Below are 20305 nucleotides of genomic sequence, written 5' to 3'. Positions count from 1 at the left end.
TGGACACTAAGGGGCAATTTAGCAGGGCAAATGCACCTAACCTGCATATCTTTTGACTGTGGGAGGAAACCAGAGCACCCGGAGGAAACCCATGTAGACACGGGGAGAAAGTGCAAACTCCACAGACAGTCACCCGAAGTCGGAATTGAACCTGGGTCCCTGGATCCATGAGGCAGCAGTTCTAACCACTATGCCACCGTGCTGCCCATCCCGGGTAAGTTGGCCGAAGTCGGTTTAAAACCAGCTTCGGTGCAAGCCGTTTGGTCCCGCCCCTTGTCGGCGTGTTTCTGACTCCAATGACAGGAAGTCCCTGCGATATGTTTCAAAGTTCATGCCATTTATCATCATGTTCTACTGCGCTCTGCACAATCTGGCACTTGGGCATGAGGTCACTGAGGCACCTCCACACACCTCACAGGAAGACTCCACAGCTGCAACTGATGAGGAATTTGGGCAGGCTGAGGGTGAGAATAAGGAGGTAGCCTTGATGATCCTTGATGACACCAGGGAGGCATTGATTCAATGCTCCTTCTGCTAGGGTGCCAAGGCTTGGCTTCCATATCAGTGAAAGGGTGCCGTCTCCATCAAACTCATTTTTGAAAAGACACTCCATGACTCCAATGTCTTCTCACAACTTCTCTAATAAGGTTTACTGTCCTTGCCGTCCATCATAAGGTACTGATGAGCTCTGAGAGACATGAGGATGCTCAGATCAGCACAACACAATACTTATTTATATCTTTAGCAAACTTGAATACAAGGAACAGAACATAAAATTGTTGGTATGATTACACCGAAGCAAAACATTACTGTGATTAAATTAACAAAAGTCACCCATGAAAACCCATCCTGTGCTATGCGTTGGTGCCAAACCCCCCCCCCCCCCCCCCCCTCTCATTGGTAAATTACCTTGACAGATGTCCTCTGGCCAGCAGGGCCTGAGGAGTGCCCAGCGACATGTTTGGGCACTCCTCGGTCATTGCTTCCTGACAAGATGCCACAGACACTTGCAAAGAAGCAGAAGAACTGCCCCCTCATGCACAGCGCCTTGAGAGGAGCACACAGATGGCAGGGATTTCGTCCGCCAGCATGAGGCATCATTGGAGCTCTCTGCTCACCAATAATGGACGGGAACCTAGCAGCGAGACCAGGTGCCTGATTCACAGCTCACACTGGCAACGTCCTGCTGAGATCATTTTCAGTGTGAGTGGGCTTGCAGGTCCAAGTGCAACCCCAGGAATCCCGATTCTGCTCACGGAGCTGCCTCGCTCAATGAAGAAGATTCTGCGGTCAGTGCCCAGGGTCAACACAGTGCTCAAGTTCCTCATAGATTTTTCTCCAAGACTGAAACCATGGCATTAAGATCCTCAGGGATCTCCTCCAGATTGTCTCACACATTCCACTGGATATCCAGCATCTGCCCGCTCACCAGGACTGCCACCTCCATCCAGAAATTCTTCTTAATTTAAAGGAGTGGCCTCTATTTGTCATCCCAGGGTAAGAGTATTCCACGCTGGGCACTTACTGTCTCCACCAGATCACACAGATAGTTGTCAGAGAATCGAGGGACGAAGTGCCCAGTGATACTCTCCTCCCATCTACCGTGCCCGCTAGGTGCTGAGCCCATCACATCTGCTAAATTGTGAAAGTCTCCTCCATATACTTTTGTATTGAGAATTTTACTGTCTAATGGTAGAGTTTTCTATATGGTGGGGATTTTTTTGATCCCTGAAGTAGCAAGCCACATTTATCAGCGCTTTGTGCAAACACACAACAGTTTAACTTGATTTCTAACTGTCAGTGGCTCAAGAGGATTTAAGTTCACTCATGTACATGGAATAAATTTGAGGATGAACTAATCTTCACATCTGGGGCGGGATTCCCCCGTACCTTCAGGGGCTAGGCCCGCCCTGGAGTGGTTGGCACCCCGCCGGCTGGCGGGATAGGGGCCTGGCGCCACAGCAATAGGCGCCGAAGGACGTCCGCTGGTCGGCGCGAGTCAGCGCATGCGCGGGAACGCTTGCGCGTCCTGGCATCATGCCCGCAGATGCGCGGGACGGTTCATCTCCGCATCGGCCACCGCGGAAGACCACAACGGCCAATGCAGAGTAATAGAGTGCCCCCACGGCACAGGCCCACCCGCGGATCGGTGGGCACCTCCCGGGGCCAGATCCCCCCCGCGAACCCCCCAAGAACCCCAGAGCCTGCCCGCGCCGCCAGGTCCCGCCGGTAAGGGACCTACTCTGATTTACGCCGACAGGACCGGCTACAGGCGGGCGGGACTTTGACCCATCGCGGGCCGGAGAATTTGGGCAGCCCCGGGGCCCATAGAGTCGCGCCGGACCCCGCCATTCTCCGAGGTGGGCAGCGCGACTCATGCCGGGCCACATTTTGGGGGGTCGGAGACTTCGGAGGACGGCAGGGGCGCGATTCACGTCGGCCCCCGGCGACTCTCCGACCCGGCGGAGTATCGGAGAATCCCGCCCCTGGTTATTCATAGAATCATACAATTTACAGTGCAGAAGGAAGCTATTCAGCCCACGAGTCTGCACCGGCTCTTGGAAAGAGAACCCTACACAAGCCCACACCTCCACCCTATCCCCATAACTCAGTAGCCCCACCCAACACTAAGGGCAATTTGGGACACTAAGGGCCAATCCACCTAACCTGCACGTCTTTGGACTGTGGGAGGAAACTGGAGCACCCGGAGGAAACCCACGCACACACGGGGAGGACGTGCAGACTCCGCACAGGCAGTGACCTAAGCCAGGAATCGAACCTGGGATCCTGGAACTGTGAAGCAATTGTGCTAACCACTGTGCTACCGTGCTGCCCTTATTGATTTGAAACCAGATGACCTGTGTGAATATCTCCGCATATTGATTGGAAGAATCTGACGCAGGATGGTAGGCTTCTGTGCGTCAGAATACCAGCTGACTAATAAAATATGTGCCTTAGTCAAACCTCATAAGAGCTCCCCTGTTGTACAATTTTTGATTTGTTCCTGTGATAACCTTCCTCTGACCTCTCTGAACCAGATCACAGAATGTGAGTTTGAACTGAACCATGTGCAGTTTTTTACTATGGACTTAAACACACTTGAAACTCGGTTGCTATTCATTTAATATGCTGAATGGTGGTAAAGCGAGGCTGGTCTGGATTAGATTTAAATCCAGTCCTATGAGGTGAAAGGGCAATGGATTATTTGTACATCAGAACATATTGAAGTCTTTAAAGCACTCTTCAGCAACACCTGGGCCCTGAATTAATTTAATACCTGACCTTCTTTGTGACATTCCAGGTATAACTTGCAAGAGAACAAAAGAAGGGGAATAGAATAATTGAAAACATTTGCCTTCAGTAAAACGTGTTTCTTTCATGAATGCTGCACATATGTGAAAATAGCAGTGTTTAGATGGGAATGCTGCAATTATACACCGGATTGCTACTCCACATTTAAGCATAAATATACTTATTTTTAGGACCAAGCTTCAGGATTAAGGGATTGATCCTTTGTCATAAAATAACAACAGAAACCGATGCACTATCCGTGCTATGTTATATTGTCAGTGTTATAAATTCATTTGCATCCAGATAGGTGAAAGTTAACTGTAACAGGGTTATTAATGTCTGGAGGCTGTATAGTACCAAGCCCAGCTATTGTGCTCTTATCATAGAGTTATCATAGATTTTACAGTGCAGAAGGAGGCCATTTGGCCCATTGAGTCTGCACCAGCCCTTGGAAAGAGCACCCTACTTAAGCTCACACCTCCACCCTAACCCATAACCCAACCTAACCTTTTTGGACACTAAGAGACAATTTAGCATGGCCAATCCATCTAACCTGCACATCTATGGACTGTGGGAGGAAACCGGAGCTCCCGGAGGAAACCCACGCAGACATGGGGAGAACGAGCAGACCCTGCACAGACAGTGACCCAAGCTGGGAATTGAACCCAGGTCCCTGGCGCTGTGAAGCAACGGTGCAAGCCACTCTTCCTTACCTCTTTCGACTTCCCCTCTCCCACAACTTTGTTAGGCTATTCATCTTTAATCAGGCGAAACAACACTTAGCTTAAAATGACAAATTTGACTATTGTGCCAGAAATATTCTGTCAGATCCCAACCAAAACTTGAAAACTAAAAGCAAACTTTTTTACCTTACTAATCACTAAGGATGGCTCGGTAGCACAGTGGTTAGCACTGTTGCTTCACAGCGCCAGGGTCCCAGCTTCGATTCCTGGCTTGGGTCACTGTCTGTGTGGGTTTCCTCCGAGTGCTCCGGTTTTCTCCCACAGGTCCCGAAAGACATGCTGTGATGTGAATTGAGCATTCTCAATTCTCCCTCTGTGTACCCAAACAGGCGTTGGAGTGTGGCGACTGGGGAATTTTCACAGTAACGTCATTGTATCAATGAATCCTGCTTGTGACACTAATAAAGATTATATTAACCGCAAAGAACAAGGCCGAGGCCTACTTCCTAACTTGATGTAAATCAAACTGAAGTAAGGATAATGACCAAATAGTAATATGTTCTCACAACTTTATCACCTGTACCTTCACAAAATGCAAGTGCAAACCCAGCCTGACGACTGTATACTTCGATTTATTCTAATATAGAAACACAAGCTTAAAGTACTCATACCTGTCTTGTTATGCTCTAAGCGTAGCATAAGCGGCTTCCTTGTGGTGCACTTGACAAAGGAAGGTTCAGACGTGAAGATAACTTCAACACGTTTATTAAACTATTTACACTTCTATTACTCGGGTTCAACACTGTGGTGATTGTATATCTGTGTAGATGCAATACAACTGAGCAAGCACTAGAGGGAGCATGGGAGAGATATAAAGGCAGAAGAACAGGAAGTCAGGGCACACTTCACAGAACGGGAATTGGTAGCTAGACAGAGGCAAGCAGCATCGATGTAACTTTAAGTTAAGCACTGAATAGAGAACGAACTTACAATAAAGCATCTACTTCAACTTTAAGACTACGAGCTTTATTAAGACACAAGGAACAACACATGGTACCAAGGAGTGGCTTCAGAACGCTTACCACAAGATTACACAAGCTGCAGACACAGAAAGACCAAAATGGCAAGGAAAATTCCTACCGGACATTCGACTTGGGAAGACTTCACTGATTCGATGATGTTCGTTGGAACCCCACCTCAGCTGAGCATAACCGGTAATTTAAGTAATGTCTGGAAACGATTTAAACAAATGTTCAATTTATATATCATAGCTAATGATTTAGAAGCAGCCTCAGACGAAATGAAAATAGCACTGCTCATCGCAGGACATGAAGCTAGAGAAACATACAATTGCTTTAAATACTTGAAAGATGAAGACAGCACCAAATTAGAAATAATACTAAAAAATTTGAAGAGCACTGTATGAAATTTGAACAGTACTGCATGCTCAAAGACCAAACTGCACAGGGACTGAGTGATGCAAAACTCAAACAATCACTATCAGAACAGAAAGGGTTCAGTCTAGAAATCGCGAGTGAAAAGTCCAGATCGAAAGGAAAAAGTTACTTGAACTTCTCACAAAGACAAAACGCTGAAATCTAGTCCAGATCGAAAGGAAAAAGTAACTTGAACTTTTTAGAAAGAAAAAACGCTGAAATCCACTGTAAAATGGCGTCTGAGCACATTTCACAGTCTCTGGGGAACAAAGGACTAAAATCTGCGTCTGCGCATGCGCAGGAAACAGAAGCTGCGCATGCGCAGTTGAAATCAGCTGTTTTGCGTTCTGCGCATGTGCAAGCCGCGCATGCGCAGTTAAAAAAAGTTTTGGTCGCAGATCGTTATGCGCATGCACAAGCCGCGCATGCGCAGTGGACACAAAACCGCACAGTAAAGGAAGACCGATTTGCGCATGCGCAATCAGTTCCTACGCATGACGTCACGAGCGTCATGACGTCTGAGGACCCGGACCACGCCCACTTAAAAGGGAAATGCCCGAAAATTAAAAACAAGAAACATAAAGCTGTAAAACCTAATTTTCGCACCTCAAAAGACAGAAAAACGCCTGAACTTACACCAGCAGTTGACAATAACTCTCACAACACCCTGGAACAAGCAGTCTGCCCCACCCAAAGTGAAGAGAACAAAAACAATTCCAAAACAAAAAAAGATGAAGAAAACGATACCAAATCCGAAACAAAAAAAGATGATTTGTTTTTCGAACAATACTACTCAGGCAGGGCTGAGTTATTCAGATATGCTGATCACAGCATCAGCAACACGGTCGCAAAACTTAACACGACTCTACTCATGGTTGCTGAATCCAACAGCATGGTGCCATGGCAGATCGTCGATACATTGGATGACAGCAATACCCAAAACGAAGACGACGCCACACAGAGAGCACAGAAAGACTCCACAAAGAGAGCGATCACAGGCTCTACAGAGAGAGCGATGAAAGACTCCACAAAGAGAGTGACGCAAGTCTCCACAGACAGCTCGTTGAAAGACTCCAAAATGGAAGCAAGCAAACACTCCCTAGCAAACACCATGCATGAACAAGACCATGAAGGTCAACCCACCGTCTCTGAGCAACCGCAAGCAGACTATGAAAGTCTACCAAGCTCACATAATCAAGAAGAAGACAATGTAAATCTACCCACTGCATGCGAAAACAATGACAATGTGATCACACTCGACATACAGGGGGTGCAGGATCACAGCGAGACTGACAGATCTCAGCTCGTCTGTACAGAAGCACAGAGTAGGGCCACTTATGAGTCCAAAGAGACCACGTCAATTGAAATCTTGAAGGTTTTGACTCCAGAAGAGGAGCACCAAGAGTCCAGAGAGACCACATCAATAGAAATCATGAAGATTTTGACTCCAGAAGACGAGCACCAAGACCAACAAGAAAATGAAATCGTGAAGAACTTAACTCCAGAAGAGGATCACCAAGAAAGCAAAGAAGAGGAATTAAATCCACCACAAATGACTGATGTCACCAGCATCAATGCAACATCAGATCATTCTCACCATTCTCTAGACGAAACGTTCAATGTAACAGATTCCACAAAGGACACTCACACCAATATCTGTGACAATGACTCAAATTATCCACACAGGACACTCATTGAGCACAACAAGAAAAACAAAAACCAAAGAAGCAGAGCAGAAACAAGAATAACAACAGCAAGAACAAAAGCAACATGAAGCGCAATAAGAACAACGAATCTCACAAACTCATATCTGCTCCAGAACAAGCAAGCACACCAGCTTTTAAGGCAGATGACACACCAAATCGAAACCACAAGCACAAAAAAAAGTCCATGTCAATCAACATCAGTGGCTCGACCATTCAAACACCTCGGGATGACATTTTGGTTACTAAAAAAAAAAAACAAGAACACCGACAACATTCACAACGGAGTTGCAATATCAATATCACCACGTCAACAACAAAAAAAGAAAAAACTCAATGAATAAATTAATCATGTCTGGACTCATAAATGTTTTTATTAAGATTGGACTCCTAAATATTAATTGGCTTTGTTAAATATCCAATATCATCATCACTTGTATAGATACACATATCATAAGTAATCTAACTGTTTTGTACAATTTTCTTTAACAATGTACAGAAAATATGTAAAGAAAAAAGGGGGGATGTGGTGATTGTATATCTGTGTAGGTGCAATACAACTGAGCAAGCACTAGAGGGAGCTTGGGAGAGATATAAAGGCAGAAGAACAGGAAGTCAGGGCACACTTCACAGAACGGGTATTGGTAGCTAGACATTGGCACGCAGCATCGATGTAACTTTAAATTAAGCACTGAAGAGAGAACGAACTTACAATAAAGCATCTACTTCAACTTTAAGACTACGAGCTTTATTAAGACACAAGGAACAACACAAACACTACTGTTAATCCTTCTATAGCTACCCAGACTGACTAACCAGTCTGCTACAATCCACGTGGTGGGAGCAATATTGAATAAACCCTGTGTCCCTACTCACTGACTGTCTCCATTGGGAAGAGGAAGATCATGTGTGTGGTGTCCTTTTTATATGGGTTGGTGTAATGCCCTCCTGTGGTGGTGTCACCTCAGTGTGTATCGTGAGTGCCCATTGGTCGTGTCCTATCTAACTGTTCTATTGGTTGAGTGTGTGTGTCATGTCTCTGGTGCTCCCTCTAGTGTCCAGCTAGTCTACATGTATTTACATTAACCCCTTGTGTATTTACAGTGATGCATATCACCACAATACCCAGTTTCCAAATTTCCTGACAGTATAATTTAGTATTTATTGCAGAATAGCCAGCTTTGAGTGAGGAATGCCTGAGGAGACCTAGACAAACAGGTTTCTGAAGGGTCAGGAATGAATGATATTTTATGACAGATAAATACAGTCAGCATACGTTTTGAAACATAAGTAAGAACAAATAAGTGGAAAGTAACATTTGCAGCAACACAAATGCTAGACAGTGACCATCCCCAGCAAGAGCAAATCTAACCGTCTCCCCATGATGTTCAACTACCCCGCTGTTAACATGTTGGGCTTACCATTGACCAGAAACAGAACTGGACCAACCATTTAAATACTGCAGTTCCAACAGCAGGTCAGAGGCTGGGAATACTGAGGCAAGTAACTTGCCTCCTGACTGCCCAAAGGTTTTCCATCATCTACAATGCATGATTCAGGTGTGTGACAGAACATCCTCCAGTTGTTTGGATGAGTGTAGGTCCAACAACACTCAAGAAGCTTGGTACCATCCAGGAGAAGCAACCCGACCTCATCCATAACTGAAATATTCACTCCCTCCACTATTGGTTCACAATGGAAGCAGTCTGTACCATATATAAAGTCTGCAGCACAAACTTGCCAATACATCAATGACAGCACTTTCCAATCAAGGGAGCTCTCGAAACTAGAAGAACAAGGGCAGCAGACTCTCCTCCAAGTCACATACCATCCTGACTTGCAATTATATCACCGTTCATTCATTGCCACTGGATCATGGCGCACGGTAGCACAATGGGTAGCACTGTTGCTTCACAGCGCCAGGAACCTGGGTTTGATTCCTGCTTGGGTCATAGTCTGCACAGAGCCTACACATTCTCTTCGTGTCTTTGTAGTTTCCTCCGGGTGCTCCGGTTTCCTCCCACAATTAGGTGAATTGGACATTCTGAATTCTCCCTCCGAACAGGTGCCTGAGTGTGGCGACTAGGGGCTTTTCACAGTAACTTCATTGCAGTGTTAATGTAAGCCTACTTGTGACAATAATAAATATTTAAAAGAAAATCCTGGCACTTCCATCCTTACAACACTGTAGGTGTACCTACAGGGGCTGGTTTAGCACAGTGGGCTAAACAGCTGGCTTGTAGAACAAGGCAGCAGCGCAGGTTCAATTCCCCTACCAGCCTCCCCGAGCAGGCGCCAGAATGTGGCGACTACAATGAAGTAACTTCATTGAAGCCTACTTGTGACAATAAGCGATTATTATTATTATTATATTACCACATGGACTGCAGCGGTTCAAGGAGGCTTCTCACCACTACCATCTCAAGGGCAATTAAGGATGGGCAACAAACGCTGACCTTGCTAACAACGCACATGCAATTATAAAGTGGCAAAACTCTTTTATGCCTCTTTCTTTCTCTAGGCGCATGTGTGTGTAAAAGAAGAAGTGGGTTGCTGAGTCAGTCCATGTTGGGGAATGAGTGTTTCCATAAGCTGAAACAGCATTTCAACTGCTGCAAAATAAATCTTAAGTTTACTTTTATAAACATTTACTTCTCCATTACACCAAAAGAAAAAAAAGCTGATGACAGATACAATTAAGTACAAACTTCTTGTCGGAGTCATGTTATAATATATTTGATTCACGATGACAGTTAATAAATCAAAGAATAACAACTTTCCGGACATATATTCTGGAGCAAAATTACAGCATGTGAATGTTATATTACTGACAGAACAATGAGGGGAAGTGGAAATACATTTGTAACAAAATATATTGAGAACATTTCAACATACGGACATACAAATTAAGAGCAGGAGTAGGCCATTCGGCCCTTCGAACTTATTTCAGCATTCAATAAGAATACGGCTGATCTGATTGTAACCTGAATCCCACATTCCTGCCTCTCCTGATGACCTTTCACCCCCTTGTTAATCAAGAATCTAACTAGCTCTGCCTTAAATATATTCAAAGACTCTGCTTCTCCTGCCTTTTGAGGAAGAGAGTTCCAGAGCTTTGTAAGGTCCACATTCAAAGCTCAGGATCAAATAATGTCCCATTTCCATTTTATGCCTGATGAACTATTTGATGCTGAAAGTTTATGAACTAGAAATCTGGTAAATACAGATCGCATATACTCCAGTCAAACTTACGTTTATTACCTTGGCTGACACAATGGGCAATGTCTAAATGAGGCAACGGGGATCTCGTCCGCCTGTTAGAGAGCTGTTGGGAGCCCCACATCACCTCTTTTGGGGAATGGCCACTGATTTAAATGCCAAATATAACTGGCTAGTAGCAGGCCTTTCCCAGAATCAAGGATCCCTCTGGGACTTAAATCCCATTCCTGAGTCCTGCTGGCAATCAGAAAGCTGGCAGCTGTTCATTGAAGGCAGCGCAACGGGAACAGTGGCAGCTGACAGCAATGCACCCAGGAAGTGGCCTTGGATCACAGATGGACCCATGATACTGGTGAGGGTGGGATGGGCATCGCAGGGTGAGGATTGGGCGGTCAGCAGCAAGGGCGGGGTGTGAGTGGTTTGGTTCTCAGTGGGACCCCCTCTTCCCTTGCCAAGTCCCTCAATCGGGCGCTGAGAGTCTTTGAACACACTGGAGGGCAAATCTGTCAGGATTTATTAGTTTTCTGAAGGGGTGACTCCCGTAATAAGGGGTAATACCCAATTATTTCTTTTCTAATTAAAGAGCAAGTTAGCAAGGCCAATCCACCTACTCTGCACACCTTTGGGTTGTGGGGGTGAGACCCACACAGACATACGGAGAATGTGCAAACTCCACACGGACAGTGACCCAGGGCCGGGATCGAACCTGGGACCTCGGTGCCATGAGGCAGCAGGGCTAATCACTGCACCACCATGTGGGTTAAGGGTCAATTCTAATTGTGTGAAATGCTAATGGGACAGTATACATCATCGCAGGAAGTGATGCAATGTCTCATGTTCTTGTTCTCTCTTACAGAACGCATGACAAAGAAGCCATAGTACGTGATATGCCAATAAAGTTAATGCTTTGACTTCCGGTTGCGGCTATGACTAGCTAAGCCGCACATTTGGAAGCTCCTGCAACAAAGGTGTTTTTGGGCCAATTGGAGGGCCCCAACGGCGCTGAAAAAACGAATCCCGGTGGGGGAAGGTCCCCTGAGGAGAACTAGACCGATTTTATGGTCGGTACCCGGAGTGGAGCGGCAAGAAAAACGGCAGCAGCTCCCCAAAAAAAGCGGGGGAAGAAAATCAAAATGGCGGCCGGCGGTGCACCGGAGGAGTGGAAGAAATGGGCGGAGGAGCAGCAGGCCGCTCTCCTCCGTTTTTTCACGGAGATGAAAGTGGAACTCTTAGAGTCCATGAACGCGACGGCCACCAGGTTGGTGGGAGCCCAGGCGATCCAAGAGGCGTCGATTAAAGATCTGCAGCAGGAGATGGCCGCGAGGGAGGAGGAGGCCACAGTCATCGGGGCAAAGGTGGAGGCGCACGAGGCACTCCACATGAAGTGGCAGAGCCGCTTCGAGGAGCTGGACACTCGGATGAGGAGGAAAAATTTGAGGATCCTGGGCCTGGAAGAAGGCCTGGAGGGGTCGGATCTCCCGGGATATGTGGCGGAGATGTTGAGCTCCCTGATGGGGGAAGGGGCCGGTCCGGCGCCCCTGGAATTGGAAGAGGCATACCGGGTCATGGCCAGGAGGCCTAGGGCAAACGAGCCCCCGAGGGTGGTGCTGGTGCGGTTCCAGCGGCTAAGTGATCGAGAGAAAGTCCTGAGGTGGGCTAAAAGGGAGAAAAGCAGCAAGTGGCAGAACTCGACGGTAAGGGTGTACCAGGACTGGAGTGCGGAGGTGGCAAAGCGGCGGGCCCGGTACAACCGGACAAAGGCGGTGCTGCACGCGAAAAAGATCAAATTTGGAATGTTGCAACCGGCGCGCTTGTGGGTCACCTACAAGGACCAACATCATTATTTCGAGTCCCCAGAGGAGGCCTGGACCTTTGTACAAGAGGAAAAGTTGGACACGAACTAAAACCTGGGAGCACCGGCGGTCGTAGCCGCCGGGGGACTCTTGATTGTGCAAGTGGCCCTTTTCTTTTTCAGGCCAGGTCGGAACTGGGTAACAGTTTCGTGGAGTGTTTGGGGTGTTTTTTCTCGAACGGTTGACTTTTCTGAATATTTTGAAGGTTTCGAGTTGTTGGGTGTTTCTGTATATTTGTACTGTTGAAATCTCTATTGTGGGTCGTTGGCTTCTTATGGGGTGTTTTTTCCCGTTTCCAATTTCCCTTAGTTATTTACCTCTCTTACCCTTTTTCTTTGGGTGCTTGGGGGGGTTTTTTGGTTCTTTTTTTTCTTTTCGGGTTATGGTTATCTGCGGTTATGTATACTGTTTGATGGAGGGTGATGGTTGGGCACGCGGTTAGTTGATAGTTAGTTAATTATTTTGTTATTTAAGTATGTAGTTAAGTATTTATGTATTTAGTTGCCATTGGGTATTTGTATTTATATCGTTAAGTTGGGGAGACGGGACGGGGGGGAGCGGGTTGATTATGCGGGTCTTTCTCGGGGGTTTTAAGGGGATCTTTCACGGGCGCAGATGGGGTGAACCGGGAGGAGTCGGAATGTGGCAGGAGCAGCCGGGTCAGCGGAGACCAGCTGACTCTCGGGAGTACGATGTGGGGTACATCGCGGCTAGGAGGGGTCCTAGCCAGGGGGGGGGGGGGGGGGGGGAAGGGGGGGGGGACTGGGGGGGGACACCGGGTTGCTGCTAGAAAGACCAGGGACGAGAAGGGGAGAGCCGGGGGGGGGTGGGGGGGGGGGGCCATCGCTATGGGAAGCGGGTCAGAAAAGAAGGGATGACCCGGGGCGAGCAAGGGACAAGACATGGCTAATCGACAGGGAGTAGGGACGGGTCGCTCTGCGACCCGATTGATCACGTGGAACGTAAGGGGGCTGAATGGGCCGGTCAAAAGATCAAGGGTCGTCTCACACCTGAAGGGACTGAAGGCTGATGTAGCAATGCTGCAGGAGACTCATTTGAGGGTAGCAGATCAGGTCCGCCTGAGAAGGGGGTGGGTGGGACAGGTGTTCCACTCAGGCTTGGATATCAAGAACCGGGGGGTGGCGATTTTGGTGGGAAAGAGAGTGTCGTTTGTGGCGGCAGAGGTGGTGGCAGACAAGGAGGGCAGGTACGTGATGGTGAGGGGTAGGCTGCAGGGAGAGAGTGTGGTACTGGTAAATGTGTATGCCCCGAACTGGGACGACGCGGGTTTTATGAGGCGCCTGCTGGGCCTCATCCCGGGACTGGAGGCAGGGGGCCTGATCATGGGAGGGGACTTTAATACGGTGTTAGACCCTGGGCTGGATAGATCGAGTTCCAGGACGAATAGGAGGCCGGCAGCGGCAGAGGTGTTAAGGGGGTTCATGGAGCAGATGGGAGGGGTAGACCCATGGAGATTTGGTAGGCCTAGGGCGAGGGAGTATTCTTTTTTCTCCCACGTCCACAGAGTGTACTCTAGGATCGATTTTTTCGTATTGAACAGGGGGCTGATACCGAGAGTGCAGGACACGGAGTACTCGGCCATTGCGATATCGGACCATGCACCACATTGGGTGGACGTGGACATGGGGGAGGCGCGGGACCAACGCCCGTTGTGGCGCCTGGATGTAGGGCTGTTGGCGGACGAAGAGGTGTGCAGAAGGGTGAGAACGGGCATTGAGAACTATCTGGGTACGAATGACACAGGTGAGGTGCAGGTGGGGACGGTCTGGGAGGCCTTGAAAGCAGTGATTAGAGGAGAGCTGATCTCCATAAGGGCACACAGAGAGAGGAAGGAGAGGCAGGAAAGGGAGAGGCTGGTGGGGGAGCTCCTAGAAGTAGATAGGAAATATGCGGCGGCGCCAGAGGAGGGGCTATTAAGGGAGCGGCGTAGCTTGCAGGCCAGGTTCGACCTACTGACCACTAGGAAGGCGGAAATGCAGTGGAGAAGGGCGCAGGGTGCGGCGTATGAGTACGGGGAAAAGGCGAGCAGGATGCTGGCACACCAGCTTCGTAAGCGAGATGCAGCCAGAGAGATTGGGGGAGTGAGAGAGAGGGGTGGGGATGTAGTGCAGAAGGGGCAAGGGGTGAATAGGGTCTTTAGGGACTTCTATAGGGAATTGTATAGGTCTGAACCGCCGAAGAGGAGAGGGGGAATGAAGAACTTTCTCGACAAATTGGGGTTCCCAAAGGTACAGGAGGAGCTGGTGGAAGGGTTGGGGGCGCCGATAGAGCTGCAGGAGCTAATTAAAGGGATAGGCCAGATGCAGGCGGGGAAGGCGCCGGGGCCGGATGGGTTCCCGGTGGAGTTTTACAGGAAATTTGTGGACTTGGTGGGTCCAGTGCTGGTGCGAGCCTTCAATGAGGCGCGCGAGGGGGGGGCTCTGCCTCCAACAATGTCGCAGGCCCTGATCTCCTTGATTTTGAAGCGGGACAAGGACCCGGTCCAGTGCGGGTCCTACAGGCCTATCTCCCTCTTAAATGTAGATGCCAAGCTGTTAGCAAAGGTCCTGGCAACCAGGATAGAGGACTGTGTGCCAGGGGTAGTCCATGAAGACCAGACGGGGTTCGTGAAGGGACGCCAACTTAACACAAATGTTCGGAGATTGTTAAATGTGATTATGATGCCAGCAGTGGAAGGGGAGGCGGAGATAGTGGTAGCGCTGGACGCGGAGAAGGCATTTGACAGGGTGGAGTGGGAATACTTGTGGGAGACGTTGGAAAGGTTTGGGTTTGGGGAGGGATTTATCAAGTGGGTAAAACTGCTCTATTCAGCTCCGATGGCAAGTGTGGTAACAAACGGGAGGAGGTCAGAATATTTTGGGCTGCATCGAGGTACTAGGCAGGGATGTCCCCTATCTCCCTTACTCTTTGCATTAGCGATTGAGCCATTGGCGATGGCACTGAGGGGTTCAGGGGGGTGGAGAGGACTGACAAGGGGAGGGGAGGAACATCGGGTCTCGCTCTATGCGGATGATTTGTTGTTGTATGTGGCAGACCCGGAGGGGGGAATGCCGGAGGTAATGGGGATACTAGCGGAGTTCGGGGACTTTTCGGGATATAAATTAAATCTGGGGAAAAGTGAGGTCTTTGTAATACACCCGGGAGACCAAGGGGAGGGAATTGGGAGGCTCCCCTTCAAAAGAGCAGTTAAAAGTTTTAGGTATTTGGGGGTGCAGGTGGCAAAGAACTGGGGGACCCTACACAAGTTGAACTTTTCCAGACTGGTGGAGCAGATGGAGGAGGAGTTTAAGAGGTGGGACATGGTGCCGCTGTCGCTAGCAGGGAGGGTGCAGTCAGTTAAAATGACGGTCCTCCCGAGGTTCTTGTTTTTGTTCCAGTGTCTGCCCATCTTCCTCCCCAGGGCCTTTTTCAAGAAGGTAACGAGTAGTATCATGGGGTATGTGTGGGCACATGGCACCCCGAGAGTTAGAAGGGTCTTTTTGGAGCGGAGTAGGGATAGTGGAGGGCTGGCGTTACCCAACCTTTCCGGATATTACTGGGCGGCAAATGCATCGATGGTACGAAAGTGGATGATGGAAGGGGAGGGGGCAGCCTGGAAGCGCATGGAGAGGGCGTCCTGCGGCAACATAAGCTTAGGGGCACTGGTAACGGCACCATGGCCGCTCCCTCCCACGAGGTATACCACGAGCCCGGTGGTGGCGGCCACCCTCAAGATCTGGGGGCAGTGGAGGCGACACAGGGGGGAAGTGGGAGGTCTGATAGGGGCACCACTAAGAGGGAACCACAGATTTGCGCCGGGAAACACAGGAGGGGGATTCCAGAGCTGGCAGAGGGCGGGTATTAGACAACTGAGGGACTTGTTTATAGAGGGGAGGTTTGCGAGCCTGGGAGAGCTGGAGGAGAAATTTGGGCTCCCCCCGGGGAACACGTTCAGGTACCTCCAAGTGAAGGCATTTGCCAGACGACAGGTAGCGGGGTTCCCCGCGCTCCCCGACAGGGGGGTGAGTGATAGGGTGCTATCAGGGGTCTGGGTCGGGGAGGGGAAGATCTCGGACATCTATAAGATTATGCAGGAGGTGGAGGAGGTACCAGTAGAGGAGCTGAAAGATAAGTGGGAGTTAGAGCTGGGGGAACAGATAGAGGACGGGACATGGGCAGACGCCCTGGAGAGGGTTAACTCGTCGTCGTCATGTGCGCGACTAAGTCTCATTCAATTTAAGGTACTGCATAGAGCCCACATGACGGGGACAAGGATGAGTCGGTTTTTCGGGGGTGAAGACAGGTGTATTAGATGTTCGGGAAGCCCTGCGAATCATGCACATATGTTTTGGGCATGTCCGGCACTGGAGGAGTTCTGGAAGGGGGTGGCAGGGACGGTGTCGAGAGTGGTGGGGTCCAGGGTCAAGCCAGGATGGGGACTTGCGATCTTCGGGGTTGGGGTGGAACCGGGGGTACAGGAGGCGAGGGAGGCTGGAATATTAGCCTTTGCGTCCTTGGTGGCTCGGAGGAGGATCCTGATTCAGTGGAGGGACGAAAGGCCTCCGAGTGTTAACACCTGGTTAAACGACATGGCAAACTTCATCCAATTGGAAAGGATCAAATTCGCCCTGAGAGGGTCGGTGCAGGGGTTTTCCAGGCGATGGCAACCCTTCCTAGACCTCTTGGATCAGAGATAGAAACTGAGGCCATGACAGCAGCAACCCGGGAGGGGAGGGGAGGGCGGGAGGGAGGGAGGGGGGGGGGAGGGGGGAAAACGACGAAGGAAGTACGGTAGCGGCGGTGGCACGGGCAAGGCCTGCCCGAGGACGCTGCTAGAAATGATAAGTTGGTCTGACTGTCGGTTCGCCGGCGGGGGGGGGGGGGATGCGCGGGTAGGGGGGGGGGGGATCCTTTTTCTTTTTCTTGTTAAGTAGGGGGGTTTGACTTTGTTTTGTTATAATTTAAATGTAAATGTAGGGGGGGTTAAAATGTTTGTATTTTGAAAAATTCAATAAAAATTATTTAAAAAAAAAAAAAATAAAGTTAATGCTTTCCTTACCTCAGCAGACTCCACATTCTATCCTAACACAACAAGACCAAAAATATTACACCTGCCATGCCTGCTGCTGTATGAATTTCAGTGGTGAGGGATAAGGCCCTTAAGTGGGTATTAAGTACCAATCCATAGACCTCAATTGGTGGTCGGGAAGGAAGGCCATCAATTAGCCTTTCTGGCCTAGGCTTAATTGGGGCATAGGAAGGAAGATGGCAGGGTCTCCACTGGGCACCCTGTCATCTGATTAAATGGATGCTCACCTCCAAACTCATGTTGGGTGAGGGCATTAAGTTCCACCCAATAATAATCTTTATTATTATCACAAGTAGGCTTACATTAACACTGCACTGAAGTTACTGTGAAAAGCCTGTAGTTGCCACATTCCGGCGCCTGTGAGGTACACAGGGAGGATTCAGAATGTCCAAATTACCTAACAGCACGTCTCTCGGGACTTGTGGGAGGAAACCGGAGCACCCGGAGGAAAACCACGCAAATGCGGGGAGAACATGCAGACTCTGCACAGACAGTGATCCAAGCCGGTAATCTTACCTGGGACCCTGACTCTGTGAAGCAACAGTGCTAACCACTGTGCTATTGTGCCGCCAAATATCACTGATTACAATGAATGAGGAACTAAATGAAATGAAAAAATGAAATGAAAATCGCTTATTGTCACAAGTAGGCTTCAATGAAGTTATTGTGAAAAGCCCCTAGTCGCCACATTCCGGCGCCTGTTCTGGGAGGCTGATACGGGAATTGAACCGTGCTGCTGGTCTGCTTTAAAAGCCAGCGATTTAGCCCAGTGAGCTAAATCAGCCCCTGTGAGTCCTTTCATCAGGGTCTGCTTTATATACATGTGCTGTAAAGATTGTCTGAGTAAACATAAATTTATGGAGACAGCTGCAGGTGAACTCAAGATAGTCCTGTTAAAATAATCAATTAGTTCAGCTGGGTAGAGGAAAAAGATAATTAGAACTAGTCAAAGTGTATCTCAATATCCCATCAGGTTGTCATGCAGTTGAATAGTTTTCCCCTACATATCAGTTCTGTGGTGATATGCATCACTGTAGATACACACGGAGTTAATGCAAATAAACGTAGACTAGCTTGACACTAGAGGGAGCACCAGAGACATGACTCCAGTGTCACAAGCCTCCACAGCGAGCTCATGGACAGACTCCACGATAGAAGGAACGCAAGACTCCACACCGCAGTCCTTGCATGAACAAGAAGGGACTCGAGTGACACAAGCCTCCACAGCGAGCTCGTGGACAGCCTCCACGATAGAAGCCACGCAAGACTCCAAAGCGCAGTCCTTGCATGAACAAGACCATGAGGGTCTAGCAACCTCTTCTGAGCAACCAGCAGCAGACGATTCAAATCTGCCATGCTCAAGTGCACAGCAAGAAAATTATGACAGTCTATCAAGCTCCAGTGAACAGCAAGACGACTATGACAGTCTACCATGCTCCAGTGAACAACAAAGCGACTATGACAGTCCACCCACATTGTTTGAGCCACCAGAAGAAGACTCTGACAGTCTACCCAGCCCAAGTGAACAACAAGAAGCTACTGAGGCTCTATCCACTGTATGTGAGACAAGTGACGACAGCATCCCACTTCCCATACAAGATGTGCAATGTGACAGACCTTAGCTAGTGTGTACAGAGGCACCGGCGATCACAGTGAGACCACTGGTGACTCCGGTGACACCACGTTACTTCAAACCTCACTCGCTCGAGCCTCTCCACAAGCAAATATGTTCCTGAATGTTTTGATTCCAGACATGGAGCATTGACAAACCAACACTGACTCAGGTGAAACAGACCAGACTCCAGACAGGGAGCATCGACAAACCAACACTGACTCAGGTGACACAGACCAGACTCCAGACGGGGAGCATCGACAAACCAACACTGACTCAGGTGAAACAGACCAGACTCCAGACAGGGAGCATCGACAAACCAACACTGACTCAGGTGACACAGACCAGACTCCAGACGGGGAGCATCGACAAACCAACACTGACTCCGGTGAAACAGACCAAACTCAAGATGGGGAGAATCAACAAGCCAAAGCTGATTCAAGTAAGCCGGACATCACTCCAGACGGGGAGCGCCGGAACTCAGTGACGGCACGCTCAAGAAAACAGCAGATGCCACAAAGCACGCTGATGTGAGTAACTGTGTGAAGGACTCGTATTATCCACAGAGTGTGGTTCTTGAGCGCAGCAAACACAACAACAGAACCATCCAACACAACATCACAACCTATGAAAACCATATCAAAGAGAACGACACGACGCGTACCAAAGGCAACATCGTCGACACAAGCACGACAAAGACTACACCAATGGAACTACAACTGGTACAACATGGTACAACTCTGCCCATGAGGAACACTGTTACTGCTCAGCTCAGTACAATGACATACCATGGCAGGACGATGCATCTTCCCAATTCACGTTGCTGACTACCAACAGGCAACCTGGCTTTCAGGACAGATGCCATCCAACATCGCTATCACAAGCATCGGAAGAAAAAAAGACTCCAAATCAGACAACAAAGTGATTTGACCACTTCTTGGATCCTTACACACAGGGACACTGATGGCGTTCACAAGGACATGCCACCGTCAAAATCACCAACTCACCAACTCAACAAGAAAGACATTCGACCATGATAATTGATGGGTTTTGGACTCATACATATGAGTTGGACTTATTGTTTAATGACTGTTCTCATAACTTGTACAGAGCATGGCTTATCTACCTGTTTTTGTTTTTCAATTTTCTTTAAGTGTACAGAAAATATGTTACACGAAAAAAGGGGGATGTGGTGATATGCATCACTGTAGATACACAAGGGGTTAATGTAAATAAACGTAGAGTAGCTAGACACTAGAGGGAGCACCAGAGACATGACACACAGACACTCAACTAATAGGTCAGTAAGATAGGACACGACCAATGGGCATTCACGATACACACAGAGATGACAATACCACAGGAGGGCATTACACCAACCCAGATATAAAGGACACAGCACACATGATCTTCCTCCTT

This window comes from Scyliorhinus canicula, chromosome 5 (genome assembly GCF_902713615.1).
Source record: "Scyliorhinus canicula chromosome 5, sScyCan1.1, whole genome shotgun sequence".
NCBI classification, from domain to species: Eukaryota; Metazoa; Chordata; class Chondrichthyes; order Carcharhiniformes; family Scyliorhinidae; genus Scyliorhinus; species Scyliorhinus canicula.
The sequence above is the reverse complement of the archived record's forward strand: the minus strand, read 5'-3'. Positions refer to the sequence as shown.